This window comes from Rhincodon typus, chromosome 28 (genome assembly GCF_021869965.1).
Source record: "Rhincodon typus isolate 14 chromosome 28, sRhiTyp1.1, whole genome shotgun sequence".
In the NCBI taxonomy this organism is placed as follows: Eukaryota; Metazoa; Chordata; class Chondrichthyes; order Orectolobiformes; family Rhincodontidae; genus Rhincodon; species Rhincodon typus.
The window spans coordinates 19,532,613-19,546,395 of record NC_063359.1 but is presented as its reverse complement, the minus strand read 5'-3'; positions in this window follow the sequence as shown (position 1 = coordinate 19,546,395).

The following is a 13,783-nucleotide window of genomic DNA, read 5'->3' as shown; positions in this document are numbered from 1 at the left end:
CCCTCTATATCATCCAAATCATTTACATAAATGACAAACAAAAGAGGACCCAGAACTGAACCCTATGGAACACCGCTGGTCACAGGCCTCCAGTGTGAAAAACAACCCTCCACCATTGCTCAGTTTCCTGCCATTAAGCCAATTATGTGTCCAACTGGCAAGTTCACCCTGAATCCCATGTGACCACATCTTGAAGACTTCAATTAGATCACACCTTAACTTGTCTCATCTCTCTTCATAACTTAAGCCCTGAAGTCCACGTATTATCCTTGTAAATCTGCATTGAACTGCCTCCAGAACCAAAATCACTCCTAAAGTGTGGTGCATAGATTTGCTTACAGTACTTTAAGAGGGGTTTAATTATGGTTTTCGATAACTGCATTCCTTTACTCCAGCCCTTTGGATATGATGGCCAGTATTCTATCAGCCTTTTTGACTATTTTGGGCACCTGTTTGTGGCATTTTGAAGAACCCCCAAATCTCATTGGATATCCACTGTGTTTAACATTGTATCTTCTAGTAAAAAATACCCTGATCTATCCTTTCTCAATCTGAAATAGATAACCTCACACTTCTTTACAGAAAAATCCATCTACCACAGCTTTACCCATTCATTAATCTATGAATATCCTGTTATAATTTTATACCATTGTCAACATTATCTACAATGCTGCCCAATTTTGTGCCATCAGCAAATGTGGACATATGACTTTTTATGCCAATGTCCAAGTGGTTCATGAATATTGTGATTATCCGAGGCCCCAACACAGAAGCCTGTGGCTATGTCCTGCCAATTTGAGTACTTACCATTTTTCCAACTCTCAGTTCCTTGCCACTCAACAAACATCCCATGCCCTCAGTTCATAGAATCCCTACAATGTGGAAGCAGGCAATTCGGCCCATCAAATCCATACTGATACTCTGAAGAGCGTTCCATCCAGAGCACCCACCTACCGTAGCCCTGTAACCCTGCATTACTCATATCTAACCCACCTAGCCTGTACATCCCTGGATATTATGGGTAATTTAGCATGACCACTCCACCTAACTTGCACATCTTTGGGCTGTGGGAGGGAACCAGAGCACCTGGAGGAAACCCGGACAGACAAGGGGAGAACATGCAAACTCCACACAGACAGTCGCCCAAGGGTGGAATCGAACCCAGAACCCTGGTGCTGTGAGGCAGCAGTGCTAATTACTGAGCCACCAAGCTGCCAGTTCTGTGGACTTCCACTTTGGCTAACAGTGTCTTGTGGAGGACTTTATCAAAAACCTTCTGGAAGTCCATATAAACAACACCCATTGACGTACTTCTGTCTACCACTTTGTCACCTCCTCATAAAACTCTATCAAGTTTGTCAGGCATAACCTACCCTTCATAAAACCATACTGCCTCTCCCTGATTAACTGAATTTTTTCAATACGATCCGTTCCCCTATCCTTGATTAGAGACTCCAACAATCTCCCCACTACAATGCTAGGCTAACTGGTCTGTAATTCCCTGGTTTCCCTCTGTCAACCTTCTGAAAGATTGGAGTGACGTGAGAAAATTTCCAATCCAGAGGTACAACTCCTGAATCCAGGGAAATCTGAAAGATTATACTTAGAGCATCGGCAATATGCTCGCTTACATACTTTGACACCTGTGGATGGAAACCAGGTGTGGGACTTTGCCACTCTTCAGTTCCATTAATTTCTCTATTATTGATGATTTACTTAAGTTAATTTTATTTTGACTCTGTCCTTGATCCTCTGGTAATTTCTTTGGAACTTCTGGCTAGCCATCCTCCTTTGTGAATACTGCAGCAAAATAATTGTTCAGCACATCTGCCATTTTCCCATGGTCATTGACAATATCCCTACTCTCACCTTTCAGTGAGCCAATAGGACTCTTCTCCAGCTGCTTTTCCTTTATATAACTATAAAATCTCTTCCATTATCTTTTCCGTCCTTTGCAAGTTTCCTTACAGAATCCTTTTTAGCTGCTGTTATAAGTCGCTTTGCGGCCCTTTGTTGGTCTTTGTATTTGTCCCATTCTGTGGGAACTGCACTGTCCTTCACAATTTTGTAACCCCTTTCTTTCAATTTTATACTGTCCTTACCTCCTTTGATGTCCATGGCTTTTTTTTTGATGAGATAGAGCTTTTCCTTCTCATGGGTACAAAGTGCTTCTGAATAACATTAAATGTTTTTGAACACCTTCCACAATTCCTTGGTTGATTTACCTATAAGCAGAGCTTTCCAGTTTACTATGGATAGTCTCTGCCTCATCCAAATAAATTTGCCTTATTTAAATCCAAAATTCTAGTATCTGATCTTAGCTTATCTCTTAAAAATGTGACATAAAACTCGATCATGTTAATGATCACTATTTGACAAATAGTCATGAACAACTAGTTCACTAATTAAATTAGGATCAATGCTCATTACTGGACCCAATTTTGTTTGTCCCTTGTTGCATCCAAGACATGTTGCCATAGGAAATTATCCCAGGTGCATTCTAGAAATTCACAACATTTCTAACAGGTGCTTGTCTATCTCTCCCAATCTATGTAATTGTTACTACTCTTCCTTTGCTACGTAGTTGGCTAATTTCAGTATTTATATGGTCTAACACTTCTGAGCTGCTACCAGGTGGCCTACATGTGGTTTTAATTCTTCTACATTTCTTCAGTTTCACCCATAAGGTCTCTACTCGGTGCTTTCCCCTCATTACACCCTCCCTCAACAGAGAAGCGATTCTGTTTCTAATCAGTAATGTTACTCCACCCCTTCTGCTGTTTTCTCTATCTCTCCTATAAACCTTATAACCTGGTATGTTTAGCTCCCAGTCCTGACCATCCTGCAACCATGTCTCCATTATGGCCACTATATCACAGGTTTCAATTTGAATCTGTGCCTGCAGCTCATTTAATTTGTTCCTTACACTCCATGCATTTGCATGTAGGACTCAAATTTTGGCGGTGCATTCTATCCTGTCCTTCAGGAACTTTTTATTAATTTTTTCCTCCCAGCTTATTCAACACATTTTTTAACTGTCCTGCTTTGTGCATTGAACTGGCTCTGTTTGTTCATCTTATTAACCTCTACCTTATGCTCACATGCTGACCTGCTGCTCCACTTCCCACCCTCCCCTGTCATAGTAGTTTAAATCCTACCACTAGCAAACGTCCCCTCGAGGATCTTGGGGCCACTTCAGTTTAGGTACAACCCATGCTTTTTGTATAGGTCCTATCTGCCCTGGAAAAGATCCCAATGATCAGATATTTGAATTCCTCCTTCCTACACCAACTTTTATTCAACTGTACTATATTATTATTTCTGGAGCTATCCCAAAATTACCAAGAGGTCCTACATTGTAACTTTCTGCCTATCTCCCTAAATTCCTCGTGCAGGACCTCATCACTCTTCATGGCTCTGTCATTAGTTCCAAAACACTCTCCCCTTTCTGAATGTTCTGTACCTGCTCTGAGACCAGAAGACAACAAAATATAGGAGTAGAATTAGGCCATTCAGCCCATCGAGTCTACCTTGCCACCCAATCATGGCTGATATGTTTCTCAACCCCATTTTCTTGCCTTCTCCCCACAACCTTTGAATCCCTTCCCAATAAGGAGCCTATCTATCTCTGTCTTAAATATACTCAATGGCTTGGCCTCCACAGCTCTATGTGGTAATGAGTTCCACAGATTCATCACTCTCTGGCTGATGAAATTCCTCTTCATCTCAGCTCTAAACGTTTGTTCCTTCACTCTGAGGCTGTGCCCTTAGGTCCTGGTCTCTCCTAACAGTAGAAACATCTTCTCTGCAACCACCCTATCCAAGTCTTTCAGTACTCTAAGTTTCAATCAGATACCCTCTCATCCTTCTCAACTGCATCAGGTTCTGACGTGACAAGATCTTCATCCCTGGCATCGTTCTTGTAAACCTCTTCTGGACTCTCTCCAAGGCCAGGACAGCTTTCCTATGATACAGGGTCCAAAATTGCTTACAATATTTAAAATGGAGTCTGACCAGAGCCTTCTACAGCCTCAGTATTAAATCTCTGCTCTTGTATTCTAGCCCTCTTGAAATGAACGCTAACATTGCACTTACCTTCTTCACTGCCAACTGAACCTGCATGTTAACCGTAAAAGAATCCTGAACTAGAATTGCCAAGTCCCTTTGTGCTTCAGATTTCTGAATCCTTTCCCATTTAGAAAACAGTCCATGCCTGTATTCTTCTCACCAAAGTGCATAAGACATCTTTGGCCCTTGTGTCAGGGAGGCAACGTACCTTCCTGGAGTCGTACCTGCGGCAACAGAAGTGACTATTTGTGCCCATGTCTATAGAGGTGCCAACTACCACTGTTCCCGTGCATTTTGACCCTCCCTGCTTTACAACAGAACCAGCTGTGATGCCACCATTCTGGCGACTGCCATTACCTGATAAGCCATCACTAACCCCCTCCCCCTGCTTCAGAATCCAAAATGGTAACTTGTTTCAGAGGGGTTAGCCGCACTGGTCTCCTGCACTGACTCCAGGCAGTCACCCATCTATCTGTGTCAACTTTGGGTGTGGCCAAATCCCTGAAACTCCTACCTATGATTCTTTCCACTACCTGCATGCTCCTAAATATATCCAACTGCCACTCCAGCGGATCCATGTGTTCTGAGAGAAGCTGCAGGTGAACACACTTTCTGCAGATATAGTTGTCAGGAATGTCCAAACTGTCCCTGATTTCCCACATCTCACAGGAGAAGCATACCACTCTATGAACTACCATTTCTAACCCTCTAATGCCTGCTGGACTAAAAAAATACATAAGGGAATAAATGAATAAATCTTACTTCGTTACTTAAATTACAGCTAGAACTTACCAACTGAAATAACAGCACAAGAGGTTGATATCCTGTCACCAAGTCTCCTTCTCTTTACTTGTGCGCAGTACACTGGCTATGACCACCCAGCTCAGAGTCAGTCCCCTGAACTGAGGAGATTCTAAATCCCCTGTTACTATTGGTCAGCCAGGGCTTTCCTGATTGGTCCAGGTTAACAACCCCAATCAGGCACCTCATAGTCAACAAGATCCACCTGGTTCCAATCACTACACCAACCAAGAGGCTTACACCAAACAACAGTCCAAGTGCACCACCCTGCACTACAGTCACATTCTAAAACTGTAAGGCTATGAAACAGTTAAAAAGCACCAGTGTGCAAATTTCAGAAGGATAAGGTCTTCCACAAAAGTGAATATGAATTTTAGAAAGAAAAACAGTTCTGTGACCCCACCCCTGAGCACCAAACCATCATCTCGCAAACCATCCACAACCTCATCACCTCAGGTGACCTCCCACCCACGGCCTCCAACCTCATCGTTCCCCAACCTCGCACTGCCCGCTTCTATCTCCTTCTCAAAATCCACAAACCTGAATGCCCTGGTCGACCCATTGTCTCCGCCTGCTCCTGCCCCACCGAACTGATCTCCAACTATCTCGACTCCATTTTCTCCCCCTTGGTCCAGGAACTCCCTACCTATGTCCGTGACACCACCCACGCCCTCCACCTCCTCCAGAACTTCCAATTCCCCGGTCCCCAACACCTCATCTTTACCATGGACGTCCAGTCCCTCTACACCTGCATTCCCCATGCAGATGGCCTTAAGGCCCTCCGCTTCTTCCTGTCCCGCAGGCCCGACCAGTCCCCCTCCACTGATACCCTCATCCGCTTAGCCGAACTCGTCCTCACACTCAACAACTTCTCTTTCAATTCCTCCCACTTCCTACAGACAAAGGGGGTAGCCATGGGTACCCGCATGGGCCCAAGCTACGCCTGCCTCTTTGTAGGTTACGTGGAACAATCCCTCTTCCGTACCTACACCGGCCCTAAACCCCACCTCTTCCTCCGTTACATTGATGACTGTATCGGCGCCGCCTCATGCTCCCACGAGGAACTCGAACAGTTCATACACTTCACTAACACCTTCCACCCCAACCTTAAATTTACCTGGACCATCTCTAACACCTCTCTCCCCTTCCTGGACCTCTCTGTCTCCATATCGGGCAACCACCTCGAAACCGATATTCATTTCAAGCCCACCGACTCCCACAGCTACCTAGAATACTCCTCCTCCCACCCACCTTCCTGCAAAAATGCTATCCCCTATTCCCAATTCCTTCGCCTCCGCCGCATCTGCTCCCAGGATGAGGCATTCCACTCCCGTACATCTCAGTTGTCCTCGTTTTTCAAGGACCGTAACTTCCCCTCCTTGGTGGTCGAGAACGCCCTCAACCGTGTCTCCCACATCTCCCGCACCTCATCCCTCACACCCCGTCCACGCAATAAAAACCAAAAAAGAATCCCCCTCGTCCTCACGTACCACCCCACCAACCTCCGGATCCAACGCATCATCCTCCGACACTTCCGCCATCTGCAATCCGACCCCACCACCAAAGACATCTTTCCCTCCCCACCTTTATCTGCTTTCCGGAGGGACAACTCTCTCCGTGACTCCCTTGTCCGCTCCACACTCCCCTCCAGCTCCACCACACCCGGCACTTTTCCCTGCAACCGCAGGAAGTGCTACACCTGCCCCCATACCTCCTCCCTCACCCCCATCCCAGGCCCCAAGAAGACTTTCCACATCAAGCAGATGTTCACCTGCACATCTGCCAATGTGGTATACTGCATCCGCTGTACCCGGTGTGGCTTCCTCTACATCGGGGAAACCAAGCGGAGACTCGGGGACCGCTTTGCAGAACACTTACGCTCGGTTCGCAACAAACAACTGCACCTCCCAGTCGCGAACCATTTCAACTCCCCCTCCCATTCCTCAGACGACATGTCCATCCTGGGCCTCCTGCAGTGCCACAACGATGCCACCCGAAGGTTGCAGGAACAGCAACTCATATTCCGCTTGGGAACCCTGCAGCCCAATGGTATCAATGTGGATTTCACAAGTTTCAAAATCTCCCCTCCCCCCACCGCATCCCAAAACCAGTCCAGCTCGTCCCTGCCTCCCTAACCTGTTCTTTCTCCCACCTATCCCCTCCTCCCACCTCAAGCCGCACCTCCATCTCCTACCGACCAACCTCATCCCACCCCCTTGACCTGTCCGTCCTCCCTGGACTGACCTATCCCCTTCCTAACTCCCTACCTACACTCACCTTTCCTGGCCCCATCCCCGCCTCTTCGACCTGTTTGTTTCTTCTCCACCTATCCTCTCCTCTATCCCTCTTCTATCCGCCTCCCACTCTCTCCCTATTTATTTCAAAACCCCCTTCCCCTCCCCCTTTTCTGATGAAGGGTCTAGGCCCGAAACGCCAGCCTCTCTGCTCCTATGATGCTGCTTGGCCTGCTGTGTTCATCCAGCCCTGCACCTTGTTGTCTCGGATTCTCCAGCATCTGCAGTTCCTACTATCTCTGTACCAATAAATAAATGATTTTTAATTTTTAACTTTTTTTCTTTATACTGTACGGAAGAGGCCCTTCAGCCATCGATTCTATATTGCCAGAAATACACTACTACCTATACCTTCCTGCACTAGGCCCATAGCCTTGAATGCTATGACATCAATGTTATTATTTTAATGAGCAATTAATGAAGATGACCATTAAAAAGTACCAAGCAGCAAGGCTGACTCTTTTTTCCCTTTTTTGTTTAGAAGAAGAGTGAGAGAGAGAAAAATATTGGGTGAAAGGTCCTGTTCATCAGGGCTGAGGGTGGGGATCAGGGTTGAGATAAGGAGTTGAATCTAACTAACATTGACCTTTCTTTGCCTCTGGTGGTGCACAATCTGAGCTGACATTGGCAGAATTCATATGAAGGTGAGAACTAAAAGTGGGTTGGCATTCATCCTGGCTTTTCCTCCCCTCTGAGTCTTTTTTGTGAATAAGTTTTTGTGGGAAGGGTGAGGAGATGGAAATGGACAAGTGCGGGTGTGGCATCCAGCTCACTCCCAGACACTCACCCAACCCCTCCCAGGCACTAATCTATCCCTCCCTGTGATACTGACCTCCCTATCTTCTCCAGACCTATGCAGCGCTCCCCCACCCCGCCTCACCCCTCCCCGACATAATGGTCCATTCAATTCTCATTCCCAACCAATTCTCTCGTTCGTTCCACCCTTCTCGATTGCCATTTGGTTCTCATTTCCCTCCTCCCCAACCAACTGCCTTCTGCAGGCCTTCCTGTCCCTGTCCTGCAAGCTCATCGCTATGGCTCCAGTTCTCAGGCTGTGAAACCATTAATGTTTCATCGTTCACTGTTTCTCCAAACAACGAACAGCTTATCTCCCACATTTGCTTATTTTTGAGCCTAATAACAGCAAACCTGGGAGACAGCTGGCTGAGTTGAAGAGCAGCTCATTTGCACAATCTGCACATGTATCTTGAACAATGGCCTTGTGGGTAGCACAGGTCACACTGTTGGACAAGATCGACCTAGAAGCACATGGGCAGCAGACGCATGGGAACACCACGAATTCCAAATTCTCCTCCAAGCAACGCACACATTCTTGATTTGGAAGTCCATCATTGTTCCTTCACTGTCACTCAGTTAAAACCCTGGAGCTCCTTTCCTAGCAGCATCTCAGCTGCACCTTCACCTGAAGGTCTCCAGCAGTTCAAGAATGCAGGCTTAGTGAGTACAGATTGAGATGTTGGTATATCTGCGAATTGTTATACAGGTTTAAGGTATTGGTTCTGAAATTGTTAATGTTGAAGTTGTGAAGAAGTGCCATCAAATCTGATGATTTCGTCCACTCTTTGTGCAGAGGATCAGGCATTCTTGCATGAGATTCTGATGGGGTCAGAACCTTTTGCCAGATAATAATAATTAATTGTGCCTGACTAGTCAATGTAATTTGTGCCTATTGCTGTTATGTAGTAAATACCCTATGTATGCAAGACAAGTACCTCATTTTGTTCAGATTTACTGACTATCTTCTACCCTCCTAGTATCAGTATAGTTGTTCCTACCCCCGAACCAGGAGGACCTTGGTTTGAAGCCCCAGCTGCTCCAGAGATGTGTAATAATATCTCTGAAACAAGATTGGTGGCAAATAATATACTCTGACCACAAGCCACCAACAGATTGCAATACCAAGCCCAATACGACATAAATCTCTTACTGTTCCAAAATTAGATACGGCTGGTCTTTTCCAAATTTAGCTGGATCTGAATGCATCCCCAGAATGTTGATCATTTTTTTTTGGCTTGACAGGGATTGGATTTTCTTCATAAGTGTTTCAAATTTTTCTCCCACAGTCAAACCACACTTTCAACATTGCTACAATTTATCACAGATTTTTGGAGGAAATTCTCAATTTGGACCAATGCTTGCTTAATTTTCAGCACATTCGGAGTGTGGTCTGTGATTGGATTTGGTACTGCATTAAAGTAATTACTGATGGCAATCGCTTTTAACTGAGGTGTAATTAAGAATATTTGACCTGGAGAATCAAGTTGCTGAGATGTTGAGGGACACTAATGAGCTTCACTAGCATCAGTGGTCAAGATGGGTGTTGATGGTTAGCATTGCCCTTAACAGGCTTTGCTTGTAAATGTTCAATTGGCTATGTGACTGTTTTCCTGGTGGTGGAGAAAAAAGAAATAAATTCTATTCACAACAGTATCTACATTTTTCTGTCTCACAAAAAAAAAGCCATGGGAGATTTGGGGAAGAAAAGCAAAAATAAAACACAGTTTGAGGTGTGTAATATCAACTCTGAACAGGTTGCTTAGAAAAATAGGTTAAATTAGAAAAAAATTGGCTGGGCCCCTCTTGTGGTGCAGTGGTAGTGTTTCTATCCCTGGACCGGGAGGCCTGGACTCAGGTTCCACCTGCTCCAAAGGTGTATAATAACATTTCTGAGCAGGTTGATGAGAAAAATAGGTTAAAAATATAGAATTGGAAAAGTAAAGATTGAGTCAAGGCTCTCTTGTGGCACTGGGTTAGTGTCTCTGAACAGGTTATAAAAAGAGAATAAAAAGCTGGGTGTTGATCTGCAATGTTGATTTAACCTGCATTTACCATCTTGTTTGGAGCCTTGTTAAATGTGGGGAGGTCATGTCAGATATTGAGGCTGCACAGCGCTTTGCTTCTGGCTCCTGGCTCAGAGGTAAAGCACTACCACTGCAGCAAAAGCACCTTCAGGTTTCTGTTTTAGCACCTTTTAGCCAATGATGTTCATCAGTAATTAGGTGTAATATTGTGTGCTAAATCCAGCCTTTCAAACAGATGTGTTTTATTTGCAGAGCACCGGATTACCTGCCGTTTTCACTCTTACACCAAAATAGCTCCCTTCAAATCTCTAAATTAATCTCCAAACATTGGACAGAGAAAGATAATTGAAAGCTTTTCTGATCTTAGTCTAGAAGTGAGTATCATTGTGTGATTTGCTACAAGTACGAAGCATGCAAGTAGTTTTGTTTTTGTGCAACACTTGCCAGTTACATTGGTTAAAAGCTAAATACTGGGGATGCTGGAAATCTGAAACATGCAGAGAGGATGCTGGAGAAATTCAGCAGGTTTGGTAACATCTGTGGAAAGAAAAATCAGAGTTAATGTTTCAAGTTTGGTGTAACTTCTTCCGAATTTAGAGAACAGCAGAGCTCTGGCGATGAATCAATTGACACTCAAAATGTTAACTCTGTTTCTCTCTCCACACACGCTGCCAGACGTGCTCAGTTTCTCCAGTATTCTCTGTGCTTGTAACTAACATCAGTTGTTTATCTAATATTATTTGTGGGTAGCGCTGTTTGTGAACTCTTTAACTTGAGCATGATGCTTTCAGTATTACCACCAGACCACCCGCGCAAACAGGACTCTGAAAGTCAAGTTTAACTTTAGGGCATTTGTAGGTATATGTGGTTAATCACAAAGCAACGGACTTAAACACTGGGGCTTTTCCAGAGATATGTTCAGATTTCTTTGCAGTTCTGTAATAAATATTGCACTATCTCTACTTGACATTGTCTGAATCACCATAGAATCCCTATAGTGCAGAAAGAGGCCACTCGACCCATTGAGTCTACAATGATTATCCAAATGGCCAGATCCTACCGTATTCCTATTATCTCACATTTCCCATGGCTAACCCACCTAGCCGACACATCCCTGGACACTATGGGGCAATTTAGCATGGCCAATTGTTACGGTTCGATAGTGAATTCAGTGGGATCAAACAAAATACTCACAACTAAGTAACAAGTTTTTTGGTGGTAATATATATATTAAGCAGTGATGAATATATTAAGTGGTACATTAATATCTTGAGATAAATATATGTATGTACATTAAGCAGTAAATATGTATTAAGCAGTAATCTACTTCAGATAAATTAGAAACACATGCAAATTAAAGTGTGTTGAAACTGCTTTAGACATGTCCAACAATAGATCTCACTGCCTCCTGCCCATTGGGGACCTTGCTTTACAACAGCTGGCCTGGAGAACTTGGGGTTCCTGGCACCATTTACAATCCCAGTCTAAGATGGAGTCCCCTGAATAGGGCAAAGTCCCCGATATTAATACTATTCTGAATCTAAGATTACATTGCAATTTCAGTACTTTTACAGAATTCTATTATGCTGAAACAACATACCCAGGTGGCCCTGTGTAACAGCTCTTCAGGACAGTCCCCACTGATAAATTTGCACTTTTCAGTCAAAGCAGGCTGTTTTCCAAATACTTTTCTGCTTTATTTCAATTGCTCATTGTCATGTCCAATTCACCCTCAATGGTCTTGTTTGAAGACATTTTTTAAACCTACCATGACATCCAATCCACCTAACCTGCACATCTTTGGACTGTGGGAGGAAACCAGAGCACTTGGAGGAAACTCACGCAGACACGGGGAGAACGTGCAAACTCCACACAGACAGTCACTTGAGGGTGGAATCGAACCCAGGTCCCTGGTGCTGTGAGGCAGCAGTGCTAACCACTGAGTCACAATGCTGGCCATCTATTGTACATTAAAAGTCATCATACAATTCTCCTTGAGTTCAGCTTCAGACTTAGCTTAAGAAATTTTGAAGAAAATAACTTAAAATGTTGAATTGAAAACTGATAACAATGAACACCTCAGTTTCCCAAAGAGAGGAGTAGATGGATGCATTCTCACCACATTGATAAAGATTGGCAGAATTGTCCCTTCTCAGTGCCCAGCACCAGTATATTAAAATTTCCAGGAGAGTGCACAAATATTCCACTTCCCTGGGAGTCAGTCACATCATGTCATTAATTAACCTTCAAACAGTCGTCTCCACCATTAAACAATGAGTGATTGCAATTCCCTCTAGACTGCTGTTAACAATTGAATAGAAGGCAGGAGGATTTATTTTAGAACAAGATAAAAAATAGTTGTGAATACAAAATACTGCAGATGCTTGAAAAGTGAAATAAAGTCAAAAATTGCCAGAAATCCTCAATGGATCAGGCAACTTCTGTGCAGACAAACAGAGTTAAGATCTCAAACCAGTTGTTGGTGACGCAGTGTTAAGAATAGTTCCATACAATAATTCTCCATTCCAAAATGGAAAACATTATGGATTGAAAATTTTCTGTTCTGTGACAGCACCAAGGCTTTGAGGTACAGAATCACGCAGAAAGTAACTAGAGTCATTTGTTCTGGATCTGTCCTTCAAACAACTTGGGTGGCTCGGTGGTTAGCACTGCTGCCTCACAGCACCAGGGACCTGGGTTCGATTCCACCCTTGGGCGACTGTCTGTGTGGAGTTTGCACATTCTCCCCTTGTCTGCATGGGTTTCTGCTGGGTGCTCCAGTTTCCTCCCACAGTTCAAGGATGTGCAGGTTAGGTGGATTGGATGTGCTAAATTGCTGTGTAGTGTTAAAGGATGTGCAGGTTAGTTGAGTTAGCCATAGTAAGTACCAGGAGGGGGGTTGGTTTGGGTGCTTTTTGAAGGTTCTGTGCAGACTCGATGTGCTGAAAGGCCTCTTTCCAAACAGCCGGGTTTCTATGAAGTCTTGTCTATTTGAATTAATCGACATTTCTAAATCATTCAGTATTGCCAAATTACTTACCACTATAAAATGGAAGTGTGCATTTACATACATAATCTGCAGAATACCATGTTCCTGTTTTCTACAGTATTCTTGTTATCTGGTGGAATTGTCAGGGAGAGATTGCAAGAAATAAAACCTAAACACATAGCATCACTTATTTTTTAAGACAGCTCAGCTGAAATATCCAATCTTAGACAAGGCTTTTGGCATCATGAACTATACCTGGGGATGAGGGAGTGAAACAATATCCCTTTAAGTAAAATTTAGAGAGAAAGAAATATTATACAGTTAACTTCACACTGACACACAGTAAGTGATGCAAAAGAAAATGGAGAAGAGTTTCGCATGATTGGGAAACTAGACCCAAATTACACCTGAAATTATGTTGTTTTTCTGGAGAGGTTACAGAGCAAATTTCTACCCTTCAAATAATTTAAAAATCCTTAACCAAAATAACGTACCACTGCAATCAGGATTATAATGGAACATAATTGTTTATATTTTTCTTCTGCGTTAAAATGTATCAATTGATGTATTTAAGAGAAGACATTTGATGCTGTTGGTTAATAGAGCTGGAAATGGGGTTCTCATAAAAAGATAAAAATTGTGAAGAAGACTTTCTGAACCAGCAGCGAAGTAAGTTGATTTTACAACATGGGAAATAACTTTAAAAAAATACTACATTGAACCACTTACTAGTTTTGTTGGTATGAACTTGGTAATTTACTGGGAAGTTAAACATTTCAAATACATAAGAACATGTAAAACTGTGTGGT